Source organism: Adiantum capillus-veneris, chromosome 5 (genome assembly GCF_014529385.1).
Source record: "Adiantum capillus-veneris isolate H3 chromosome 5, ASM1452938v2, whole genome shotgun sequence".
Lineage (NCBI taxonomy): Eukaryota > Viridiplantae > Streptophyta > Polypodiopsida > Polypodiales > Pteridaceae > Adiantum > Adiantum capillus-veneris.
In genome coordinates, this window is record NC_140935.1 from 170,713,283 (window position 1) to 170,728,972 (window position 15,690).

Consider the following 15,690-nt stretch of genomic DNA (forward strand, 5'->3'; position numbering starts at 1 on the left):
CTTGAGTGCCAACCTAAAGGCACTGACATGTATGTTTTGTGTATGTGGAGGTGCCAATACCAAGTATCCATGTCTGTATTGCATGGCAAGCAGTGGAACGAAAGGATGGCTGACAGAACATGAGGTTGGAAAACCACCATCGAGAAATAGTGTGAACGTCATTGACTACCCATTGTCTTCTATGATTTGGGATCCGATTCTAGCAATAGATTTAAAAAATGTACATATACGACTCCATCTTGATTATGCATATTCTATTAAGCCAAGTAAACTTGCAGAAAAGTGCATAGAAAAATGTGAGGCTTTGCTCGCTCGAATGAGTTTTCATGGTGGTCAAGTGCATCTAAAAAAATATCCTACTCTTTCAAAAAGAACGGGTGATGTTTTACAAGATGTTTCAATGGGTGAAGCAAAAGCCAGAAGATTTTTTAGCAACCATGACAACAAACAAGTCGACGCTATGTGGAACTGCTGGAAGGATCTTTGTGTAATAACAACCAATGTCAAAAATAGACTAGATGTAGCCAACAAACGCGTTGAAGGGTCGAAGAATCTCGACAAATTTTTGAAAGTTTTGAGACAACAAGTTGAAGTGCGCGAGCAAGAGCGTGTATGAGTGTGTGCAACAATGGAGAAGAGAGGAGAAGAGGAGACTTTGTGTTTGCAGGGGCTAAAACTCACTCTCTACATGTGAGCCCCCTTAGTCTATTATGTACATAATGAATAAGTACATGGCCTAACCGGCCACATGGGGCTTTACCCCAACAACTTCCCACGTAAAGGCCAATGTGGCAGGAAGAGAGAAAAGAAAATCGTACAAAACCTGTACAAGGCCATCACAAGTATGACCTCATCCAACGCTCACTGGCTCACTAAATCTGTGTGCATCCAGCTCTAATCATAGAGAAAGTATAGAGCGATCAACACCATACTCCTCACCAAAGCCGCACACATCCTGTAGGTATATCACCATACGCTGCAAAGGACCCCTATGCTCAAGGCCAACGTCAATCACTGCACGACTAACTGCTCCCACTACAAATGTACCTACTGCAAATGCAATCTCGGGTCTCGAGATTAGTATCTCGTACATGAGACTCACAAATGCTGATACAATCCTAGCAATATCTTCCAACTTGACCATCTCAGTCAAATCTGGCTCAGAATTCCACTCATGGAAATCACCCTGACACCCGAACTCTGATCCATGGAATCCATCCTCGTGTCCATCGCATGTCACATACACACCAAGAGCATCTATCTATCCTGAACCCTGTGTGGTAAGAGCAATGCGTGGCTCTAACTCACACACATCAGCCTCTAGCCTAAGCATATCCACGAATGACTGAATTACGACTGAATCCTCAGCACTCAAGCCATTCATATGCGTCATCGTATCCATGAATGACATGTCTGCTGCACAACTGGCTCAACATGCTTACAAACTAGAGCATCATGCAACCTATCCGCAAAGGAGACATGCCTTGTCTCTGTGCATGGTTGCGTGCTCACGAAGACTGTGCCGTCTCGTACATGACGTATCGCATCGCATATATCGTGCCAACACTAGCACCTCTCGCTATGACTAGCTGTCCACGATGCAATCTGAAAATGTGCTCATCTAGCACTATCTGGCATTCGTTGTCTCGTAACTGACTGACAGAGATCAAGCTCTGCGTCAAACCTGGCACATGGCGTACATCTCGCAACACGTATGATGCACCACTTCGCAACAATAATTTAACTGCACCAGCTATATCATGCATTGAACCATCAGCTAGACACACATGTCCAAGCATACCACTAGCATATGTGCTAAACCACTCACAACTCGGTGTGACATGAAATCTAGCACTCACATCTAGTATCCAATGCGAAGGTAATGTGTCGTCAAAAACTGACATAAGAAATTGAAGAGTAAACATGAAATCAAAGGTGACATTTTCGTCATGCGTAGCCGCATACGCTACATCTACTCCCACATCATCCAAAGTGATAGCATCCCTCTTGTGTTGTCTCCTGCGTTGTCTCATCCATCGAAAACAACACCTACGTACATGCCCTGTATGACCACAATGCCAACACACAACATCTCTATGTCTGTGAGATCGTCCTTTGACTGTAGGCATCTCTCTAGATTCATTTGTGCCAAAAGCATTGCACAATCTTTGCCATAACTCTCTAGTTGTACATGCATCCAAACCAATGCGATAGACAGACTCACCAAGGTGTAACATGATAGTCGAACGTGCAAGCTCATCCAAGTCCTCCCACTCATCGTCAGTCATAGACTCTGGCCTAGCATCCATGCCTTGTAGTGGAAACACTTGGCCGAACTGAGTCAATGCATCATGCATACCTGTTTTCCAATGCTCAAAGTTTGAACCATCAAACTTTGTATGGAAAAGCACAAAACCTAACAATGACGTACATGTCAAATCCATGGCAATAACCTGTGACAAGACCAAGCACAAATCGATCAACTGACAATAGCCAAAGCCTGGCTAACTCATCACCAAGTACTGTCAAAATACAACATAAGCTGGCATAAGTTGTCTAAGAGAAGTATCAGCAAATATGGCGATCAATGTAAGAAAAAAGTGAGCAAAACCGCTCAAATGATGCCAAAATACCCACTCTAATCCAAGAGCACTATGTGATAATTGATGAAACTAGCATCAACAATCTTCCTCCTGAAGAGATTACCACATGTATGTCAAATGACATAATCCGGTGAGCAAACACTCTCACAATGTGATGCCAAAACACTATGGCAAAGCAACCACTGAGTTCCAAATGCGATCAAAACACGATTGCAAACCATGCACATAAACAGATAAAGTCGCAAGAAAAATCCGGCAAAGTTTTGACAGTATTTGGCTATCTAACCATAATAACCATACATGCCATAAACATGCTGAAAACCATGAGCAAATCATGCACAAAATCCACACTCAAGCATACATGAGCTGCCCCAAAGTCTCAACTCCCTAAACTTGGAAAACAATCCTACAATCCGAAACACAAAGTGCATCAACGGCACTCTACAAGCGAGGCATATACTAGGATAAACTTGGACACAAACCAACCAAAATATGACACAAATTGATGCTCAAAATACTTGAAAATCAACCCACATATGCCATTGCAAGGCGAAGAATACCATCCGCCGAAAAGCGCACATCATGTGCATCCACAATATAAACGAGCATCAAGCATGTACCAAATGTGTATCAAATGAGCATCCGAATCAGCTGAAAATTCAGCTCACAATCATGCTAAAAATGCTTACCAATATCTTTGCAAATCCGTGCACCACACTTTTTGAAATCTGCTCAATCGCATAAGTTAATGCACATAACATGTGATGTATCCACTCTCGAGTCCTGAGAGTCCACAAGAATGCATACATCCACAAAGTGTTCTCAAGGTATGCCCATAAATGTGTTGAAAATATCAACCCACACTCTCTTCACTGAGAGAAAAACATCAATGCGCAAAACAAGAGAATGAAAAAAGGTCAATTCGAGCTCTCCAAATGTAGCAAATCACCACAATAGGCATACATAATCTTCAACTTTTCAAATACCCTGCGGTCGGTCAGCCATATCTTCCAAACCGCTCAGAATTTGCAGAAACTTTCTTCTGCAAAGTGTTAGACCACGCGAAAATGGGTGGAAATCGGGGAATGGACCTGAAATATGTTGTTTTTACTGGTTGAAATAGATCTGTAAAAATCTGCACCTTTGTACCCTAGACGTGCAGGCAGTCTGAGTGACATATCTCAAAATTGGTGAAGATTTTTTAGAAAACTTTCTTCTGTAAAGTTGAAGAGGACAAAAAACCGCTCAAGAAGAGCGACAATCGGCTTGAATGAAGACATTTTGGTAGGCCAAAATAGATCTACAAAAATGCGCTACAGTTTTTCTTGCTTCTCTGCCTGCTTCCCCGCTGAGCTCCAATGGTGCTCCCAATCCCCGTGCTCTGATACCAATTGAAGTGTGCGAGCGAGAGCGTGTGTGAGTGGGATCAATGCATTGCTTTCACTGTGGTAGTTGTCCAATTCTTCTTCAGGAGTTTCCATGCACCGTCTATTACTTGCTAGCTGAATACAACTGGACCCAGTTGTTTATCCACCTCGTAAGGCATAATCACCCCGTATCAAAGGGAGTTTTGCCATCGGCAATCGGACAGACGAGAGAACTTGTGTTACGTGTGCTATCTAAAACTCCAGTAAAAAAACTGGCCCAAGGCATTTGCTTTTGAATCTTGCAAAACAGATGGTTATGGGGATGGTGATATAAGAAAATGGGGAGTAGCTAAATAGCAATGATCTCCTCTCTATACTGGAGGAGATGCAACCTTTGATTCATACACAGAGGTATTGAATTGCTATTCAGGTATATGTGTCAATTTTGCTCCCTCCTCGTGCTCTAACTCTTGTTGCCTAAAACTTAGATTCAAAAATTGGATGCAAGAAGCAACAACTGCACTGATTGGTGCTGGTGCAGAGTCTCAATTGATTTGGCTAAAAAACAATTGCAGCTACAGGTTTTTCCACGGTTTTCTTTTTTCGGGACAATCCACAGATCATACCATAAGATGTCATGTGTTCAAAATGTCAATCAATGGCCCGGGGTGTTGAGCTTGTGAATAGAATGTGACAAGATGGAAGTGGAGACCTTCAAAAAAGCTGGGTATGCTTTGATCACGTCCAAAGAGTAGTAGGGTGGACAACAATGGCAGCCCATGTATACGACCCTATGTAAGACTTGTTGACATATCATCCCTCATCTTTTGCTTTCATTCATATCATTAGTTAATCAATGCACTATGCAAGATCCAAGCAATGCAGACAATAGCCATTTGAGAGATGAAGGAAGAGGACTCACAAGCTCAAATCATGTTTTGGGAGATAATGAATTTTGTGCTATTGGAAAGCGGCCACCTTCTAGCAGTTGATTTTAGGGGATTCATGGCAGATGAGGCTTGGGAAAATTGGAGAGCTATTTGAACTATATTTAATGGAGGGCCTCACAATATTATGGAGGGAAGAGAATGCTCTTGCTTGTTTCATTGGGATCAAAGCTTGCACATTCACACCATACAGTACATGCATAAAATTTTCAAGATGAGCACAAGCATGTGTGAACTATGGAGATGTGCAAGGAGCGAGGAGGATGCAACAAGACTCTACACAACCATTCGAGCTTGGTGGGCAACCGGAAAAGTATCCGATAGTAACTTGTCACAGATGGATTGTTGGCTCAGTTGGTGGCATGTGCGTTACTCTCGCTGGAAAAAGAACTTTGTTGGGGTAAAACTATGTGGGTTCATGTCTAAGTGGCATGTATATTTATTTGCTTCAATGCATTTACAAGATTCTTTTATGCTGCAGGAGGTGGATGATTTGTTATACATTCCAACTAGAAACCTTGCAAAAGCAAAACATGCAAGTTGGCTTGCTAGCGAGGGAAACAAAGAAATGTTGAGCTTTTACGATGCATGCGTTTTTGATCTATCAAATGCTTTGTTGCAAAGTGTGAAGATTCTCGCTTTTGTTGAGGGTAGATACCATGGAGCAGGACCTTTGGCGAAAAAACATGGTCTTCGCGCACAACAAGGTAGGCTTGGAGGTACACCATGGAGGGAGATAATATTAGAATAGCCAGAATGCACAAGAAAGCTAGAACAGTAAGTTATGAGGAAGAGAATGCATCACATCGACCTGAATATATCACATACAACGTTCCTTGCAATTGTCGAGGCCTATGCCTATGCATGATGGTTGAGGAGATGGATATTAATAAGAAAATGTGGGCAATCTGTCGTATACCAAAGGGTAGTAGGGTTCAATGTTAGGGATGGTTGGGATCTAGATTTGATAAATGCAGGAAAAACAAAAAGAACATAGGTGTAGGTACAATTGCACCATCCTTCTGGGGCATTCACACATGGGTTGAAGGGGATAAAACTACTCAAGGTAGCACTTCAAAGGCACCATTCATGTGGTTCCGCAATAACATTGTGGATCACACATGGAAAATCTGTAACACAATCACTCAATCTTCTGCAAGAGTACTCAGAACTTGGCATGTGGAAAAGGGAACAAACATAAATGCCTTAGAGCTGTTAGAATTGGAGACAATGGGCTTCACCGTAAATAAAATTGCAGCAAGGGAGAGTGTGCGTTACTGGCCAGGAGTATTGATTTAGGCCTCAAATTGAATCGGTCGTGACCATGGAAGCACTTGTTGTCAGCACATTGAGGCATACACAAAAAATTCATGGTGGAGACATCTTCTTCTCAAGCTCGAGGAGAGAGGTATGAAGTTCATGTTGGCAATAGTCCGATGTGTACATGTGGAGACTTTGTAGAATGAGTGGCACAAAGTAAACCATATATGGCCTGCAAGCATATTTACTACATATTCCTCCGCTATTTTGGCTTGGATTTGAACCACAATATGTTTGTCCATCAGAGCAAGCTAACAAATGAAGATCTTCTATGTGTGTTCAACTGTTGACGAGCAACTTAAAACATAATTTTCTTGGATGTATTTGATCAATTGCCCTTGTGTGCATTCGATTTTGTACATAATTGCAGGCTAGTTTGGTATTGAAACTCTTTTAATGAGAAATTATGCTTCAGAATGATGTAATGTCTTTTGATTTGCAGTTCGTCTACCTTGTGCATATCATATTTCTTTGTTAATGGATGCTATGTGCCAAAGTAAAAATTGTATTGCGGTTCCTCTACTTTGTTCAAAACATGTTCCTTTGATAGTAGATGTGGTGTGTTGAGTTAAAATTGTTGAATGAAACGTGAGTGAGTAATAACAAAAAAAGCTCCTTCCAATAAGCTCTCTCCAACAACAATATGGAGAGCTTTAAGCTTGAAAACATTGCCCTATTAGAGGAGCAAGAAAAAGCTTCTGCAAAAGCTCTCTTGATACCCATCCCCTAGATAATCCGTTTTTCCCACACCATAGCTTCTTTCCAAATATCTTCGATCTCTGACTCTATGTTGACTTTGAGTGCTTTTTCAGCCTCTCTTCAACCTCAACAGCAGTGAATTTATCTATAGGCCCTAGTTCGGCTTCTAGCTCAATTGTAAGAAACTTTGGGGCCACCGTAGCTAGATCTACCTCTTCTTCTAGCTATAAGAAATCCAGTGCCCTAGTGTCTTTTGGTAATATGTCAGGTACTTCTTCATGGATCTTCTATTTTCCTTTGAGATGTTCTTGAGTTGCTACCAATGCTACCTATAAATCAGCTACTTGATTTGTATTATTCTTCCTTGGTCATAAATGAGAGATAAAGTTCCTCCGTTGCATGTGTTCCAATTTCCGCTTTGTTTCTAGGTCTTTGGTTTGCTTTTCAAGTGCTTGATAGGCGAACTTAGAGCCTTGTAGTGTCAAAACTTGAGGATTAGCTTTCAGCTTGTTGTCTGGAAGCTCATTTTGATCTTTCAGTCTTGCCTTAGCTTGAGCGGCTTGAAGATTAGCTACTTCATGTTGTGCTTGTAGCCATTGAGCATGTACATTTGTATCCAATACATTGAGATGAATACGGTACAAAAGAAAAACCTATCTAACTATCAAGATGACTATTCATTAAAGATAAAGAACATATGTGAGCCCCTTGCATCAATTGGTGTTAGAGGGATGATGCTAATAACTAGAAGTACGTATGTGAGGTTTATGTCCAGAATACAAATAGCTTAAGACTGGTGTCCATATTCAAGATAACATTCCCACATTTATAGATTTGGTGTCCTTGTTGATTGTGGAAGAGAAGTAACTTGAGGAAGAGTCTTCTATGCAAGGTATAATTAATTTTGAATAGGTTCTCTTCAACAACATAGGAAGAGGAAAAGGATATAGTACAGGTCATGAAGGTGGCTGAGGAAAAGGCAACCACCAAGCGTAATAGCATAATAATTGCTAGAGATATAACATAGGCGGTCTAGAAAAGTTTTGAGGTAGGGGGATCCTAAGAGGCCATTGAAATGTGTATCTTAACAATATAGGTCAACATGGGAATATTGTATGCTACAATTGTGGAAGACATCCTCACTTTGAACGTGACTAATCATGTCATTTGATGCATTTGAATCCACATACTAGATATTATCACCCGACTTTGTCACATTTGTAGAAAAAGTAATTAACATGTGTTTGTGAGATCCCCAACCCGCCAATACCAAGATCGGGATGGGATCCTTGAGAGGTCTCTAGGTCTAAATCAGAGTCTCTAAACAAGAAAAATCCAAGGAATAGACCTTTACCATTGACAATGGCTTGGGTCTATAGCCTTAGAAGAAGACCTAGTCCTGTCTCGCAGCGAAAACGGGACAACTTATTAAAAGTCCAAAAAACTATTTCGGCCCTATAACTTCCACAAATTGGGCTAAGGTATCCTCAACCAACGCTTTTTTTCCCCTAACATATGTGAGGGCACAGTCGTCGCTGGTGGACTCCTCTTTCAAATGAAGATGTTTTCTAAACGTTTTTAGTGCGCGGGGATGGATAATTACCTGACTAATCAGGTTCACCAATCCTTGATTGACAACCTTAGTCAATCCCCACTTACCACCCCGTACTCACACATGATTCATTTGTTATTGATTACTACCACGTTCTTATCACAATTAAATAATGATTTCTTTTATCCTTCATAACTAGATTTCATTAAAACAACCCTTGAAAACAGTATTGAAAACATTCTTTTTGCAAACAGACATCTTTAAACCTAAGACAGGGTACTGTCAATCAAAGCATTGTCCATAATAACCATGACCAGTACTCTTCTTGTCTCAAGACCACCTAAGGGTGAAAAAACGACACCCTTTCCTTATTCACAATTCGGAGTGGATAAACCCTCACCCAAGGTTCCGGGTGCCCATACACCAAACCAATTGCCCATACAACCGGGCGGCTCCCCTAGGATAAAAAAACGGTATCCTAACTTATGTAGAAACATTAAGACATGACATGGAGTAGAAACCCAACGTTCATGGGGGTAACCGACTTATCCATGGCTGGAAAGCCATCATTATCATCAAAATATATCAAGGATCGGAGGTGTCTTGAGACAAGTTGTCTTAAGGATGATCATCATATCTTTCCTAATTCAACGAGATTTAACCCAAACAATTCTTTCTTACATTATAAACAAATGCACATTGGAAGTTACCTTCCGTTTTTGGTCAATTATTCATTTTCTGATTCTTACTCACTCCTTACGTATGCAATGCTAACTTATAAAAGAACTTAAACCATTTAAAGACTTAATTGAATAATGGGAAACCCACCTGGGACTGATCGGCCATCTGCTATTGCGCTGGCACCTGAAGACTCTCCTCCGTAGGCCTACTACTAGGCCCAGCTTCATCGTCGTGCGACGCTCTAGTTCTTTTTAGAGCTCTGCCCTCATCATCATATGTAGGATTGGCTCGGGTCCTTTTGGGTGCCATAACTTCTTATCCTTATAAACATGATGTCTAATCATTAGGTAAATTATCCAAAAGCTAGACTTAACCTTTGTATTCAATTTTACCAAAATCTAGGTTAAATTTGTAGTCTTAATAGGTAAATTCTTGACCTAGTAATTTCCTATTTGCTTATATAGGCATGATATCTTTTTCCACAGCTTATCTAAGGGTTTTCTAAGCTCTTCTATTTTTTATATAATTTTCTATATCTTTTTCCTAATTTCTCCATCGAATTTTTAAGCTTGGAATATACTTATTTTGAGCTTAATATTATTTCTATTTATTTTCTCTTAAATATTTCATTTTTCTCAACTTTATATCACAGGTATACACTTACTATAATTTTGCTAAAAAAAATTGATTGCAAAGTCTATTTGTTTTAATTAATCTTTTGCTAAAAATAGAACTTTTGATCAATTATAACTTTTTAAACTCACTAATTAACTATGGTATACTTATCACAAGTAGATAAGAATTTTTTTGACCTGTGGTATATATCTTGTTATTTTCCAACTCAATTATCTAATTTTCATTTTTAATTTTCAGCTAAAATTAGTATAATTTGACTTAGATAAATATTTATATCAATTTTTTAACCTTGACATAATTATCATAGCCTTTTTATCATATAATATAACTCTAATAAATAGCATGTATATCATATAACATGAATTACTAATTTCTCTCTCTACTTTTTATTTAAAATTAGTATAATTTGACTCAAATAAATATCTACACTAATTTTCTAGCCTTGACATAATTATCACGGCCTTTTTATCATGTATTCTAACACTGCTAAATAGAATAGAATCATATAACATGAATTACTAATTTCATGCTTTCCTTTTTATCTAAAATTAGTATAATTTGACTCAAATAAATATCTACACTAATTTTCTAATGTTGACATAATTATCACAGTCTTTTTATCATGTATTCCCCCCTTTACCTTTTCCTTCAAAACGGTATTTTTTTACTGAGATAATTACGAACTAATTATCTGAGATTAAGATAATTATTACGGGTTTCTTAAGATATTTATTACCTTTGATAAGTATCTCAAATATTCTTAAATTAGTTTGCTATTTTCTCCCTTTTATTTTCGCTTAAAAATAGTGTTTTTTTGCTGAGATAATTAGTTAAACTAATTATCTGATCTTAAGATATTTATCACGGGTTTTTAAAAATGTATTTTACCTCTAATAATTATCTCACAGCTTTTTAAATTAGTTTGCTGTTTTTCTCCTTTTATTTCTCTTAAAAACAGTGTTTTTCTGCTCATATAATTATTTAAACTAATTATCTGAGGTTAAGATATTTACTACGGGTTTCTTAAGATGTATTTTACCTTTGATAATTATCTCAAAGCTTTTTGGATTGGTTTACTGTTTTCCCTCTTTTATTTTTTCTTAAAAAGAGTGTTTTTTTGCTGAGATAATTAGTTAAACTAATTATGTGAAGTTAAGATAATTATGATGGGTTCTTTAAGATGTTTTTTACCTCTGATAATTATTCCAAATCTTTTTGGATTAGTTTTCTATTTTTCTCCTTTTATTTTTTTCTTAAAAATAGTGTTTTTTTTCTAAGATAATTAGTTAAACTAATTATCTGAGATCAACATAATTATCACGAGTTTATTAAGATATATTTTACCTCTGATAACTATCTCAAAGCTTTTTGGATTAATTTAATCAAAATCTCCATTTACTTTTCTCTTAAAAACAATGTAACTCTGCTTAATAAGTACAAAAATTACTCAAAAAATTAAAAGATAATTTTTTTAGCATAATGACAGTCTAACACAGCTCTGATAATTATCTCATCTTAATCTAAATTTAATTAGTATAATTATCATTAATTTATGGTTAAAATGAGTAATTTCAACCATAATATAATATAATAATTAATTAGCTTAGTGTTGCTAAGCTTAACACTAGAATGGTAACAGGGCACTTTTATGTCCTTGGACACTTTTGTGTCCTGTTAAGTGACCAAATTGCTTGAATTATTTGAAGAGTATAAAAATGAATTTCTAGGTGCTATATATCCACAAAGTTGCCTTATGAGCTGAAAAAAACTTAGCATTTTTTTTGGAGTATCAATCTCACCATTAACCTTACCCTTGCACAACATTTTTGAACCTAAACTGTGTGAAAAAACGGGTCCCGTTTTTTGGTTTTTTTCAATTTTTGGCAACTATACCACTCTAAACTTCATTTTTTGTGAGGTTTATATGGCTAGAGGTTAGGCCTTCATAGTTCTCAACATGTTTTGATGCTTGTAGGGAGAGTTAAATGTTAAAATTGAAAGTTATGACCAACTTACAAGAATTGCATAATCCTGTTTTTTGGTCAAAATTAGCACTTTTATGATTTTTTTGGTGGCTTTCTTGATATCCAAATTCAATTTTGATTGTGTAAGTATAATGTATAACATAAAGCTAATCGTCCTTGAGTTTTGGGGGACCTAATATGCTATATAGCATAGTATATGATGATGGTTGAGTTTTTTTATTGTTGAAGAATACGATACATTTTAGAGTAGCAAGTATAACTTTCTCAATATTGCTAGTTTCTTAGGCCAATTGTGTGTAGTTTCTAGGTAGTAACCATATCTAATCATAGACTACAAACTTGGCTAGATATTGAGTAGTTTCTATGGGTTTCTAGAGGTCATAATGCTAAACTCAGTTTTCTCATGTTTGCTGTATTTAGCACTTTATCATTGCCCCCAAGGTTCCAATTGTAAGAGATCCATTATCCTTTTGACATGCTCCATGGCTCCTTTTGAATCCAAAGGCCCAAAGGGAACTAAGAAAACATGTATATAGTATCTGTATTGAGCGTGACTATAGAAACTTTGATAATAAGTCCAAAGAATGGCAAGCATGCAACTTTTTTGTACCTATTTTTTTTGCCCAAAAAAAATTTAGTGAGGTAAAAGAAACCATATGTTTTGGTCACCAACCCATTGAAGTTAGCGGGGCATTTTATCTCATGTCCTATAAAAATCTCCACTCTTATTTATGTGCAATCAACCGTAAGAAATTGTTGTTTTGGGCAAAATGCACTGGTCCATCAACTTTGGAGGCTTGTAGTGACCAAGGGATGAGAAAAATTACAAGTTTCTCATTTTTTCCATATGTAGTAGTTATTGAACTATAAGCTCATGAAAGGATTTTTCAAAATGAGTGGATCTACTATGGTTTTGGGATTTTTTCCCAAAACCCTGAAAGGACACTTTTATGTCGTGTTAGGTTACCATTCTAGTGTTAATCTCAATAATCAGCAGAGAGTTTTGAATTAAAAGAGAATTTTAGAGTATACATAGGTTTAATCTTCAATTAATTAAGAAAAATGTAAATAGGTTAACATAGTTCTACTAATTAAAAAAGGTTAGTGCTAACTACCGTCAATTAACCAACTAGAGCTTTGCTCTCTAGTGATTTCTGCGTAGAGATCCCTCTAGATGAGAGAGAATTTGCCAGGACTCCGAGTCTATTCCAAATTGTGAAGCAAGGGGTCGTATTTATAGGTTTCTGGGTACTTACTGGTTGAATATGGCAGTAACTTGCATCCCAAGGCAGCCCTACATCTCCACAAGCGCCCCGTGCTGCTAAATCTAGTCTGGGAAAGTTCATCATTACCCCACACAACCCCGCACATACACATAATCGATTTTCTACTAGTTTGTTGACTTTTAATGATTAATTTTGAAAATATCTGTAAATATCTAGGAACTTTAGGATAAAAGTATTTTCCAATAATGATTACTAAAACCTTACAATTTTATTTAATTTACTCAATTCACAGTGTAAACTTCCAAGGGCCATAACTATGCCAGTTTTTATCCAAATTCAATTCTGAAAATTTCTAGCCCGGGGTTTGTTGTGCTTAAGATTTCAAAATACCATTTTTCATTGCTTTTGAGATAGTTTTTTTACATGATTGCCTGATCAATGCTTTCTCCTAAAGCTTGAGTTAATTCCCGAGAGCTAGAAAGGTGGAGACCTTACAATGATCCCAACTTACGAATTTGAGATGCCCTCATCACAACCGAAACTGGGAAGTCTTTGAGAAAAAAGGTTTCATTTTTCCAAGTGGCATCTTTAGTGGGATACTCTTTTCACTTTACCAAGCGTTACTAATTACTCTAAGAGTTCTTTCTAGTTTCAAGGATTCAATCTGGTTGGAGTTACTTGCTAGTCAATTTTTCCCCAAGGAACTCTTAGTGTTGAGTCCATCTTAAAAACCTTTACAAACTAATTGCATCATCTCAAAAACCAGGTTAAATCAATTCCATCAAAGATCCATATATCCACCTTTTCAACATGAACGCGCTCGGTCTAATTTACCATTCAGAGCAATCAACGTTCGACAAGTATCATAAATTCCAGCTTTGCCAATCTGAACGCGCTCGGCGTGTTCTTGCCATTCTGAGCAATTTGTGTTCGGCACAAGCTTCCACCATTACGCCAGAGGTACCCTCTCTATGCTCCAACCTAGTTGGCCAACATTATATAAAGGGATTTAAGAGTTCCTTGTAGTTGGTTCCTTCGGCTGCAAGAGGCTTAGCCTTGATAAGGGCATCATGTATTGATGTAGGCCTCATGGCTTCGAGACGTGTACTCAGGGGTTTGTTGAGGCCTTGACAAAAACGTGCGATTTGTTGCTCCATGGTCATCTGAGGAGCATAAAGTCGTAAAGACACAAACTTGGTGTAGTACTCCTCTAATGAAATTCCTAGCTGGCATAGACCAAAGACTTCGTTATCTTGATAGCCTGGTGTGCAGGAGGGAGATAGTGTTCTTTGATTGCCTGCTTCATTTTCTCCCAAGACGTGAGATTATCTCTGCAGTGTTGCTTCCACCAAAGTTTGGCATATCCGCTGAGACGGAACATACCCAACATTGGTTGGTTTTCTGGAGTAGTTCCTACAGTTTTGAAATAGTCGTCCATAGCATCTAACCATGCTTTGGCATCTTGCTCTAAATTGGGTCCCTCTCTCTTGAAGGTAGGGAGTTGGACTTGCTTTAGTAGTAATTTTTTTCTCTTGAGCAACAGTGTAAAGGCTATTTACACGAGTATTTCCCGGAGATTGAACCAGTGGAATTTAATACCAAATGAAATCTCTCTTACTTATGCTTTTTTATACCAAAAAAAATTGCACACAAGATGAGGACAATTTCCAAACCATTGCTTATAGCATACCCATGAGAACCATAGTATGTACAAGAGTTAATACAATCCATGAAGGTCCTACTATGTACAAGGGTGACGATAATCCTATACTAGAATCTTGTGGACTTTGGATGGATTAGATATAGGATCAAAAAATACAACATCTTTTGGTCCATTAAAACTAGGGCCTACACCTATGGGCCTAATTATACCTAGGTAGATTACTTTAGACACCTGATCAAACACCCATTGATTTTGTGATACTTGGACATCATTTATTACAAGGGTTTCCTCTGGACTCTCCGTCCCAATGAAAAGGTATACTTCAATCACTTGAAGATCTTCGGCCCATTTGAGTCTCTTCATATTTAGTTCTAAACCTTCTAACTCTCCCGCATCAATGAAGAAAATTCAACCAGATCCTGACCAGCTGATCTTCAAAGTGAAAGGAGAAAATCTCTTATCTAGCCATTTCATCACGGTTTTTCGCATTGAATAGTGCCGGGATAGGCGAGCTCTCATAAACCTAATGTTGAAATCCACGATTTGCACTAGACCTGATGAAAATATTCCTGCAAAGATGGGGATAATTCTCTCTCTTTCTTTCTCTCCCTCTTTTCAAATAAATACGCCTTTAATTGAACTCGTCAAGATCACTTATTTCAAACTAACACCTTAAACTTTTCCCTAGGTCTAAGACTTTAATTAACACATGCTCTGATACCACCTGTGAGATCCCCCACCCACCAATACCAAGATCGGGATGGGATCCTTGACAGGTCTCTAGGTCTGGTAAAAATCAGAGTCTCTAAACAAGAAAAATCCAAGGAATAGACCTTTACCATTAACAATGGCTTGGTTCTATAGCCTTAGAAGAAGATCTAGTCTTGTCTCGCAGCGGAAACGGGACAACGTATTAAAAGTCCCAAAAACTATTTCGGCCCTATAACTTCCACAAATTGGGCTAAGGTATCCTCAACCAACGCTTTTTTTCCCTAACATATGTGAGGGCAC